Here is a 12142-nt window from a genome sequence, read left to right on the forward strand (position 1 = left end):
TTTAAAAAGTTTTAAGCTTTTGTTTAAAGTAAATGCTTATTTGCTAGTTCTTTCGACTACTGATTCCCCCTTTGGGTTTCAAATACAATGATAGGGTTTCGAAACATCTGGACAACACTTTCACTTTCAATTTAGTGGCTGTGAAGATTTCCGGTCTAGTCGGAGAATAAGGCTCGACAGGATACTTAGACATTCCTGGCCTTGTTGGCGAGTATGGTAAATACTGGTTTGGAAGCTCATCTCTTAGAGGAGTACCAATCGATTGAGCCCAACCTTGCTCCCAATCAGCTAACACACGTGATGGACATGTGATGGAAGGTATCCAGGTGCGAATGGACTCCTTGATGGCTTTAGCAATTTGTGCGTCAGGACTGATGGGATCAATAATGCGCCTGTAATCATATGGATTGACGGACAGGTAAAAACCAGCGGCCTCTGTAAACCATCCCTTAAGTGTATCCGTGGTTGTCAAACCAGGATGATACTTGTCTATATGTTTCTTCAAGTCAGAGATCTTATTGCAAGTTCTTTCTTGGGGGTGACAGAATGGGCATATCACCTTGAAGATATGATGTGGTCTTCCCATTAAATGTAATTTAAGATCTTTCCTTGAGGCTGATAAGTCTCCACACAACCAACAATGAGAAGCCATCATCTGTAACAATTGAACTAAGTCATTTATCTTTCTCAAATATGGCAATTTATAAACTTGCTATTACAATAATTATCATTTTTGTCGAGTAATGTTTTCTTATATCATGCTGTAATGAATTGAATTGATCTTTTTTCAGTTCACATATCTCATGGTAATGAATACTTATAGTTTTCTTTTATATTTATGTTATTTAGATGCAGTTCTTAAAGAAGTTAAACTATTGTTTATGAATGCAGTAGACACTGTTGTTGTGGGCCAAACAGGAACAAAAAGGTTATTGTTTTTTCCAGTTAAGTGTACATTCATTTTATAATTTAAGTGAATACTATATATCTCCAAGGCCATTAAAACATTTCAAATATGACTTGTTATCCTGCATACTACGTTTCTAACGCAATGTCTTTCACTGATTAAGTGTCCCATAGAATACAGCAGCTTCACATATGTAGAAACACTCACGTTAAGACCAGACTCTCATGGCCATTAACTCACGTGACATCATCCTAATGAAGTCACAAATGTCTACTCATCGTAATCCCTGGTTTATCAAGCCAGCATTACCGCGTCCCGCTTTCCACTCCTTCAAAATTAATTTTATCAACATATTTCACAATGCTCCGTAAAAGGTGTTGTAATCTATGGTCATTCCTAATACACTTTTAGCATAGTAGGTATTCTTTCTTTTGTTCTGCCCATCTGAGATATGCATGTATTAGGTTCACAGGCTACCATGCTTACTTTTCCAATTCTAAATATATATATAGGTCACCTATTGAAGTGCAAGTTCCAACGTCACTATTTTGTTTGATTTATTTAGTTTGTTCCATTCACTTGAGTGCATGACGAGTCATTTAAAGCAACAGCAATTACTATTTGAAGAGAATTGTCCTTTGTAATTAGATTAAAATAATAAAACTGGCAACATAAAGTCTTTGTTTGGTACCTCTAAAATAACCCACATTGAACTTTTTCGGATACAATAACTAAAAAGCAGAACAATTTTCTGAATGTGTACCTGTCCCATTGTTGGATATTACCATCTAAAATATTAAGTCTCTGATTTTCTATATCAGTTGTTTTCACATTTTTTCATTAAAAGTCTTGGTCAATGATGCCTTTTGGAATGAAGTTTTGCTACTTGTAACCCAAAACACTTTTCATATGTTTGTATAATGCTGACAGCATGATCTTTAGTACTACAGTTTTTTTTCGATGCACTTATACTGAAGCTCAGGACACAGGTTATTGTACAATTGATCTAAAGCCATTCGCTCCTGTGCATTGTAACTCAGATCAGAATATGCTTTGCGTGCAAGTTCGGAGAGAGTATCTGCAAAAGACGCAATAGATTCTGTTGAACCTCGTTTTCTTGCTTTCAGAGAAGATACCCACACTGGTTGATCATACTTGTTAGTAAATCTATTTTGCAAGGCCTCAACCAGGCTGCGATAGCTGGATTTAATGTCAGTAGGGAGTCTTGAAATAAAAACTTAGGCTCTTCCCGTCAGACAGGACCTTAAGGCTAAATTCATGCTATGTAGGTCCCAGCATCCTAATTCAGCATTTATTTCAAAATGATCTATGAATTCTTCAAAATTTTCATCTCCACTAAATGATTTAAGTTTAAAATTTGGTCCTCTAGGCAACGTTTTCTTGGAAAGTCCATTATGTCTGTCATAGTGTTTCGTCCACTTTGATGGTCTACCCCTTGAAGGGGGACTTCGGTCCTGACTTGCAAGTGGCTCTCCATCATTTGTGTCATACTCATCCAATGGAGAATCAGCTCTTTCAGTTTCAATATGAAGATGTGGCGCTTCATCACCTTGCCTTTCATCATTCAAAGCTCTGTTGTTATTATTTTGACAAAATTCTATTTCAGAATCTGAAGAGTCTCCCATAATTTATGTTAATCGAATATAAATACTGTTTAAATCTCTATTTACTGTTAGTCATAGATATAAGAGTACAGTTTATTCAAGGAATATAATAATGTTGTCGTCAGTTCATTTATATGTTTCTCAGTAATAAAATTTTCTTCACAAGTTGAAATGTTAATTTCTTCTTATGGATGGATGGATGGAATGAGATGCACTTGTCTGGTCCGTTTTATAGGATGGTAAATAATTTAGACCATCCCACTACTTCTGACACCATTGTAAACGCATGTCAGGATGGGGAAAATAAATACAATTCTTATACAGTTTTCTAAGTTTATAACAAGTATTTCGGCAACAACAGTGTCTAGTGAGTTAATAATACTGGATATAAATACATACCAACTTACAAGTTTGGATAACAATGTCGTTTGTAAGATGTTTACTGAATTTGAAATTTGGCGGTTTTAAAACTTCATTTACATTACTTGGAGGTCAAGACCGAAGTGACAACATTGGTTGGAATCCGACTTTTATAAGGTTCGATGTTTGAAATCCACCAATGAAACAACAGAAATCCGGAAATCCTCCAATGGACAGACGGCCGGATTTCTGAATCTGAAATCTTGGATTTCAATGGCGGCCATATTGAAATCTTATATAAAATCTACATACGAAAATCATTAATATACAGAAACATGTAGTGAATATTTAAGGATTTCTGACCTTAATCAATCATAAACTTTACATAAATTAGGTTCTTGAATTGAATTTGACTGAAATTGATATAAACAATAAGAAATCTTCAATATAAAATATGAAGTGACAGATTTCAAAGATGTCTGGCATTCGACGTCTGCTACACAAAAATGTAAAGAGAAAATCAGTTATCTGCTATACATAAAAGGTAAGTTTAACAATTTTATCAGCTTAAATTGCAAAGTCAATAAGTGTTAATACAGTGTTCCTTCAGATCAATCAGGTAAGTGAATCTTGTTATTGTAGAAGTCAACAAATTATGGAGCTATAGGATTTCACAATGTCACTTGGATTTCATTAAAAGTTCTATTGTAAGTACATTTCAGAATAATGCTAGAATGTCAGATCCTTACACTGCCCTTTTATGGTATACAAAATGTTTATCTATGGTCTCCCTTTACCATGGCTAGTTATTTTTAAATCATTTAAAAACACTAGTATATATCCTTATATAAACCATTACCTGAGACTTCTAGTTATATTAAAAGATCCTAATAGAATGGGCAATGAGATAACAAATCCTGTATTTATCAGGAAGACACACACACAGATGTAAGAGCAAATACAAGAGCGATCAGTGATCACATGTGTCGCCTCATAATGGCCAATTTCATGTTGGGACAAGTTTTGTGACAGACGGACAGATAAACAGACAGTGCACAACTAGACTTGGTACTAATCATTCCTGTAAAGTTTGGATAAAATTGCAGCAGCAGTTTATGAGGAGTAGTCCGGACAAGCTTTTGTGTATCTGGCAACACACAGAAAAAAACACCTTTTAATCAAATTGCCATAACTCGGCCAAAAATCACCGGAAAAACCCATGCAATATACGAAAGGACTTGAGCTACAGATCAAATCTGTAAAGTTTCATTGAAATTGCATTAGTGGTATAAGAGAAGTAGTCCGGACAAACTTTAGAAATAAAAATTATTATAGGGCCATAACTCTGACAAAAATCATTGAACCGAAAAAAAGCTGATAATACGCACAACAAGACTTGGTACTTATCATTCCTGTAAAATTTGGATGAAATTGCACCAGTAGTTTATGAGGAGTAGTCCGGACAAGCTTTTGAGTAGCTGGCAACACACAGAAAAAACACCTTTTTATCAAAGGGCCATAACTCAGACAAAAATCATTCAACCGGAAAACCCGTGCAATATGCGCAAGGACTTGAGCTACAGATCAATCCTGTAAAGTTTCATTGAAATTGCATTAGTGGTATAAGAGAAGTAGTCCGGACAAACTTTAAAAATAAAAATTATTAAAGGGCCTTAACTCAAACAAAAATCATTGAACCGGAAAATGCAGACAATATGCATAACTAAACTTGGTACTGATCATTCCTGTAAAGTTTGAATGAAATTGCACCAGTAGTTTATGAGGAGTAGTCCGGACAAGCTTTTGTGTATCTGGCAACACACAGAAAAAGAAACCTTTTTTATCAAAGGGCCATAACTCTGCCAAAAATCATTCAACCGGAAAACCCGTGCAATATGCGCAAGGACTTCAGCTACAGATCAATCCTAAAAGTTTCATTTAAATTGCATTAGTGGTATAAGAGAAGTAGTCCGGACAAACGTTAAAATTAAAAAATATTAAAGGGCCATAACTCTGACAAAAATCATGGAACCGGAAAATGCTGACAATATGCACAATTAGACTTGGTACTGATCATTCCTGTAAAGTTTGGATGAAATTGCACCAGTAGTTTATGAGAAGTAGTCCGGACAAGTTTTGTGACGGACGGACGGACAGACGGACAGACAGACGACGGAGAAGTGATCCCTATATGTCGCCACTACTCCGTAGAGGCGACACAAAAATCAATCTAAATAATGAAAGATAAATGCAAAAGCAAGTGTTCAAACTTACAATAAGTAACAAAAACCTTAGCCTTACTATGATAAGTTTTATATCAATGCCTTCTTCCAATAGATGTTATCCTGAACTCGGCAAATGTGGGTTTTTTTTCAAGCTAATTCTGCGGCACAAACAAACTTTTATTGTTATAGTTTCACGGTGCACTACTGGTCACAATAGATAAGTCAACCTGTTGCGGTTATTTTCAAAACTGTAACTGTAAAAGTTTTCTAGTACCACTGGATTAGCTTGGGAAAACCCAAAATAATCTTAATTCCGAAGTAAGGCTATAACAAAAGAACACTAGTTACCTTAGCAACATCTATATGATTATGCCATTTCACTGATTTCAACACGAGAGGCAAGGCTTGAGGATTTTTCTCTCGTATCTCCACTCTCATAGTCCAGACTAAGTCTTTGTCTTGTTCATGTAGACAGTCCCACTGTCGCGAGCTCAGTATATCATCTAGCTGACGAACCATCTTCTTTGGTGGATGCCAGTCCTGTAATATCAATGTTTCAGCGGTATTTTATTTATTCATGACAATAATTGCTGTTTCACTACTGTATAAGTGGTTAAGTTAGCAGCGCAGAAAAGCATCCTAAACAAGTTTGATGATTATTGAGGCAAAAATGTGACCACTAGAGTGTTAACAAGGTTCTTCTATTTTTAGCTCCTGTGACCTAGTTTTTCATTCGAGATGACCTATGTTTGAACTAAACCGAGCTATTACCTAGATAAGCATCATGGCAAAGTTTGATGATGATTGAGGCAAAAATGTGAACGCTCGAGTGTTAACAAGGTTGTTCTATTTTTAGCTTCTGTGACCTAGTTTTTCGTCCGAGATGACGCATGTTCGAACTCATCTGAGCTATATCCTGACAAAGTTTGATGATGATTGAGGCAAAAATGTGACCGCTAGAGTGTTAATAAGATTTTTCTATTTTTAGCTCCTTAGCAAGAGTGTTAACGAACAAGTGTGGATGGACGACGGACGACAGATGACGGACATTCAACGATCCTAAAAGCTCACCCTGAGCTAGCTCAGATGAGCTAAAAACATAGGGGGTTGAGTCACATAAAGTTTGGATATAGATAAATTTAAGGCCTGAAAGTTATTTGTGGGACAAGCTTTTCTTGATCAACTGATTTAAAAAGAAATATGGATCTATTTAGTCATAACAAAACACACGACAACTTTCAGGACTATGGGTCAATGAATTCTTTAGTTATTTATTGAATAAGATTTGAACTTCTGATCACAAAATGAAAAGGTCAACTGGTACATCCAACCTCTACTTCTAAATGTTAGTTATGCAGACCAAAACATTCTCTAGTTATTGATTGGACAAGGTGCCCTCTATTAACAGTTAGATGGACAGACAGACACTCTGTGTAAAGCAAACTACCCCTATTTCTTCAGAGAGTTATATAATATTGACTTTAAAAAAGTGAAGCTTTAAGAAACAGTATTTATTATATACTTACAGGATGTCCTGGTATTCCGGGTCTTTCCATGTTCTCTGCAGCTATTTCATTAATCTGTTCAGGGGAAAATAAAATAAACTACACTCACAATATTTAACAATGCTAAAGAAAACCAGAGTAGAAATTCATAAGTGTACTTCAACCCATTATAAAATCTATGTTCAGAACATAATTTTATTGCTTCACATGTCTGTTACTAAAAATATACAAATTTTATTTGAAGAATGTGGAAAGAAAAATTATCTAAGACTTTGATTAAAGTCAATTAATTTATGAAAAGATGTTCAAGAATGTTCTATCTTGAGCTCTAATATGCTTTAAAAGGAAAGGATTTTGAGCAATTTCAAAGGATTTTGGGATTTTGAGCAATTTAAATAATCCTTAAAAAGCAACCATGCAATGGTGTCACAGCTTTACCTGTGAAAGAAGACCTTTGGTGCTCTTTCGTGCATCATTTCAGGCACAAACGGGCACCTGAGTAGAATCACCCACGTTCCCAAAGCTAGCTGGATAGCTTCCTCACATGAAAGAAACCAAAGTCCCTGTCGGGATTCGAACCCACAGCTGTAAGGGGCAGGTGGTTTGAAGTTTGAAAAATGACCTTAACCACTTGGTCATGGACGCCCCAGAGTCCAAGTTTCAAGTAATTGGTACAATGAGTTTTACCCATGTTTAGGAGCCAAGAATGATTCACTTGAAATAGATTTGAAACTCTGCTAAATTATCTGACGTTTAACCATCATGAGGCCTTTAGCTTTTCTTAAAGCACCATTATTCCTTTAATCAGTCATATGTTATAAATATAAGAAAAATTGTGTCTTACATTTTGAGCACAAAGTAGTAGAAAATTGTTCTCATCAAATATTTAAGACAAAGTGCAGGGATTGTTTTTTGGCTTATTTTATGGCCGTTACTGGGTCATATTCCCAATTGAAAACGGTATATTATTTTCCCAATCCACAGGAAAAAATTTCCAATTGAAAGTTACAAAATAAAAATATTGAATAAAAATTCTAAATCTTTGCAAATAAGGGCTTCTTCATTGTAATAGTGCTTAAATCTTTGAAGATGCCGTCATAGACAGTAATTGTTTGCATACATTTAATCACTGCAAAAATTCAGTCATACATTTTTTCCTAATAATTAACAAAACATCGCTGAATTTCCCAATTCCATGGGTATGGTTCTTGTGTTCCAAAACTCCTGGAAAAAAATCCCTGAAATGCATTTTTGAAAACAACTTTGGAGTGTAAAAAACAACAAGAGGGCCATGATGGCCCTGAGGTCGCAGCGGGGCCAGTTTAAACCCTTGGGCTTTTATTTGAACAACTTTGGAAGACACCCATTAAAAGATGTTTCATGTTGTATATTTTTTACCACACACATATAATGAAAAACAATGACCTGCCCCCCCCCCCCTCCAGCAGGGCCAATTTTAACCCAAGGGCTTTTATTTGAACAAACTTGGTAGACACCCATAAGAAGATGTTTCATGCAAAATATCTAAACTTTAGCTCATTGGGTTCTTAAAAGAAGATCTTTTATGTTTTTACTATACAAATATATCTAAAAACAATGACACTCCAAGGGCGGGGCCAGATTTGACCCCAGGGCTTATATTTGAACAAACTTTGTAGACACTTACCAGAAGATGTTTCATGCTTAATATCTAAACTCTAGCTATTTGGTTTTTTTCAAAGAAGATATTTAAGTTTTTGCTATACACATAAAAGAAAAATCAATGACACCCGGGGCGGGGCCAATTTTGACCCCAGCGCTTTTATTTGAACAAACTTTGTAGACTCTCACTAGAAGATGTTTCATGCTTAATATCTAAACTCTAGCTATTTGGGTATTTTCATAGAAGATTTTTGAAGTTTTTGCTAAACACATATCAGGAAAATCAATGACCCCCGGGGCAGGGGCCAATTTTGACCCCATGACATTTATTTGAACAAACTTGGTAGACACCCATTAGAACATATTTCATGCTAAATATCTTAGCTCTTTGGTTCTTTAAAAGAAGTTTTTTTTAAGTTTTTACTATATGCATATAGGGAAAATCAATGACCCCCTGGGGCGGGGACGATTTTGACCCCAGGGCTTTTATTTGAACAAACTTGGTAGACACTCACTAGAAGATGCTTCATGCCAAATATCTAAGCTCTAGCTCTTTGGTTTTTTAAAAGAAGGTATTCAAACTTTTTTCTTTCCGTTGCCATGGCAACCAGAGTTCTGCATGGAATTAAATTCTTTGAACAAGTTTTAAAGGTGACCACCAAAGGCACATTCCTGTGAAGTTTGGAAGAAATTGGCATAGTGGTTTATGAGGAGATGTCATTTAAAGTAAAAGTTTACGGACAGACGGACGACGGACGGACGACAGACGACGGACGACGGACAAAAAGCGATCACATAAGCTCACCCTGTCACTTTGTGACAGGTGAGCAAAAAAAAAACACTCAACTCTAAAGTAATGAAGTAAAATAATTTAAATTAAAGGATGTACCTTTTCATCAGATGGAAACACAATGGGTGGACGTCTTTTATATTCAGAGAAGTTCACAGTTAACATGATAGTGCTATGGGGGTTAAGTGACACACTACCTGTAAGTATAAACATACATCATGACAAAGTTCGCTCTCATACATAACACTATAATTATAACATTATAAGGTATACATTTCGTCTGTATATGTTATACCTTTTGTTGTATTTTTCTATAAACAATCTCAATACATCAAAATAGTTTTAGACCTTTCACCCAGATAACATAACTCTGTATAACTTGATCAAAATATATGACAAGAATAATCTCCCTTACACACAAAATATTTCAATAAATAAACAATATAAATAATTTTCTACAAATATGTTGTTCATTGTTTTCTTTAAATGTACTCGGTTAAAAATTTTCTGAAATGATTAAATTGAGTTCTTTGTACTTGTAATTGATTGATAATTTTCATAAACACTTAAGTGAGTTAAATTTTCAATGAAAGTTTCTATGAAAAATGGATGAGTTAATAAGGGTATCTATGGAGAAATGGATAAGTGAGTTAAAATAAGTATCTATGGAGTAAAGGGTTAATAAAGAAAGCTTTGATAAAAATTTACCTAGTGGATAGCAACCAGTTTCTTCTAACTGCAATTCAGCCGTGACTGGCCACATGGCTAACTTGTGTTCCCCGACCAACAGTCGAGAACGGAAATCAAACACTGGAATGTTTACCCAAGCTATTGGATTCAAACTCTGAAAATTAATAAAAGATACAGGACTACGGTGGCCTGCAAACTTCCAAATTTTGAGAGTCAGTTTGAAATTTCAGAAACAAAGTTACTTGGTAAAGAAGCCCTAATCAATGCAATCAGATACACAAAAAAATGTCATATTCTTATTTAAGGATATTTTTCCATTTAAACTTAATTGTGCTTATTAGTGATGAAAATGAATGAGGTCTTCTGTTATAAAAGGAAAGGTTTCACTGAATTTTTTTCTTTTTATAATCAATATTTTAGTACTGAAAAATATTTGAATTAAATTCCATCTGAAACAAAATAAACTTTTGTTTAAGACAACAAACATATCAAGATATTGTAAATTTACTTATAACACCTTAATTCATGGGGTATTGATTATTTTTGTAAAACAACATACCTTTGCCCCCTTCATTCTTCCATGTAGAGTAAAGCACAGTCTGCTGGCTGTCTGAACATCCATGACCTGAAGGTCAAAGGTCAAGGTCGCTCCAATATTACAATTACCCTTTATTACTGGCATCTCGTTTGTGGTTTTCACATCCCCAAGCACTTCACTACCATGATATAATCCTACAAACAGCTTCACCTGAAATATTAATTATCTCTTTAATAACACAGATATCTGAAAAAAAGAAAAAAAGAAAAATAAAGAATTATGGATTTTGCTGACTTGATACCAAAATTTCAAACCAAAGTTTGAACATCTAAAGAGGGACATTTTTTTAATATATAACATCTGTTAAAACCTGAATATTAATGTTAGAAAAGAAGCGGATCAAAAATGAATCAACCTACAGTACATTTTTGAGAAAACACACACCCCATCCTCTTCTTAGCCCCTATCTCCGATAAAACAAATAAGTTGAGCTATAATGGCTTAATTAGTATTTTAAGACTAGAGAAAGAAGAAAAGATTATCTCTAGTACAGTCAAACCTGTATTAAAGACCACCTCTGTAAATGAAGGCAACTATCAGACAATCCTTATTTTTTCAAAAAGAACAAGTAACTTCCAGGTAAAGTCCACTTATCTATAAAGGACATGCTTTGTATCTCCCTTGGATGACCCTTGTTCACAGGCTTTCCTATATTAATATTTACATGAACATATACTGGCTGAGAACCAGTTTCCGGACAGTAATAGTTTCCGGACAAGTACGATAAAGGCTTTATTTTAAATTTATCGAAATCGAGCTTTCATCTGTATCATCAGGACGGTTTTTTGACTTTTTGACAGAATAAACTTATTTCCAGGTGAGAACATCAAAAAGTATCATAAAAACATCTTACCTGTATTATTAAAACAGCCTTACTTCCCTTCGGGGTTTTAAGTGCATTCTGCGCATGCGCATGATTTATACAATCCGGGGCCCAAACAATTGCATAATGCAGACTTTTCTTACCTTCCTTTTCTTAATATTTTTTTTATAAATTGCGTATAAATCTGAAAGCTGATAACATAAAAATACAAGAAAAGCATTGATGCAAAGCATCAAAGGGCGTCCAAACAGCAGGTGCAGATGAACTAGTAGATATATGATGACAAGATATTCTTATAAACTTTTCAATGGGCCATTGGGTTTTACCAGAATTGTATATCACTTTTGAAAGAACGGACGACAGACATTGTTCATTATTTATAACTTTGATCGGCATGCTAGAAATTAGAATATTACTTGTTATTTCTTTATGATCGTGGTTATTAATAGCAACGGATATACATGTATACAATCATTTATAATCCATATGTGTAACGCATGATCAACACCATACTTGTGTAATTGTCCCTTATTATGTTATTGCTATTAACGAGGACCCCCTCTTAAGGTATCTGTTCACACTAAGTAACAATATGACACTTGTTATATTACCATGTTGATCATGTTGAGCATAATTGTTTATTATACAATAAATGTAATTTCTATTTTAATAAAAAAAAATACAGATTTTATGAATATTGTTTTCTTTTCTTTTTTTGTGTGTGTTTTATGCGCTATTTCAATACTGAGTTTTTACGTTTACTACTATTTTAAGAATTCAATTGTCATAATGATCGACGATTATAAGTCAAAACTTAACTGGAAAAAGTCAGTAAATCATGGTTAATCTTTCAATTTATAATATTGTTTATTCTTAAACCATATACATTTACATATGTATTTTTCTTTATCATTTTTTAAATTATCAATCAATTGAATAATTCATAAAATCTGATTTGTAACTTTGAATAATTCCTCG

General features: G+C 34.4%; 1 pseudogene; it reads right to left on the minus strand.

The window, feature by feature from the left end:
* LOC132753022 (phosphatidylinositol 4,5-bisphosphate 3-kinase catalytic subunit beta isoform-like) overlaps positions 1–12142 on the minus strand; it is a 73723-nt pseudogene that overhangs the window by 24919 nt on the left and 36662 nt on the right.

This window comes from Ruditapes philippinarum, unplaced genomic scaffold (assembly GCF_026571515.1).
Source record: "Ruditapes philippinarum isolate M1 unplaced genomic scaffold, ASM2657151v2 ctg689_1_1_1_1, whole genome shotgun sequence".
Classification (NCBI taxonomy): domain Eukaryota; kingdom Metazoa; phylum Mollusca; class Bivalvia; order Venerida; family Veneridae; genus Ruditapes; species Ruditapes philippinarum.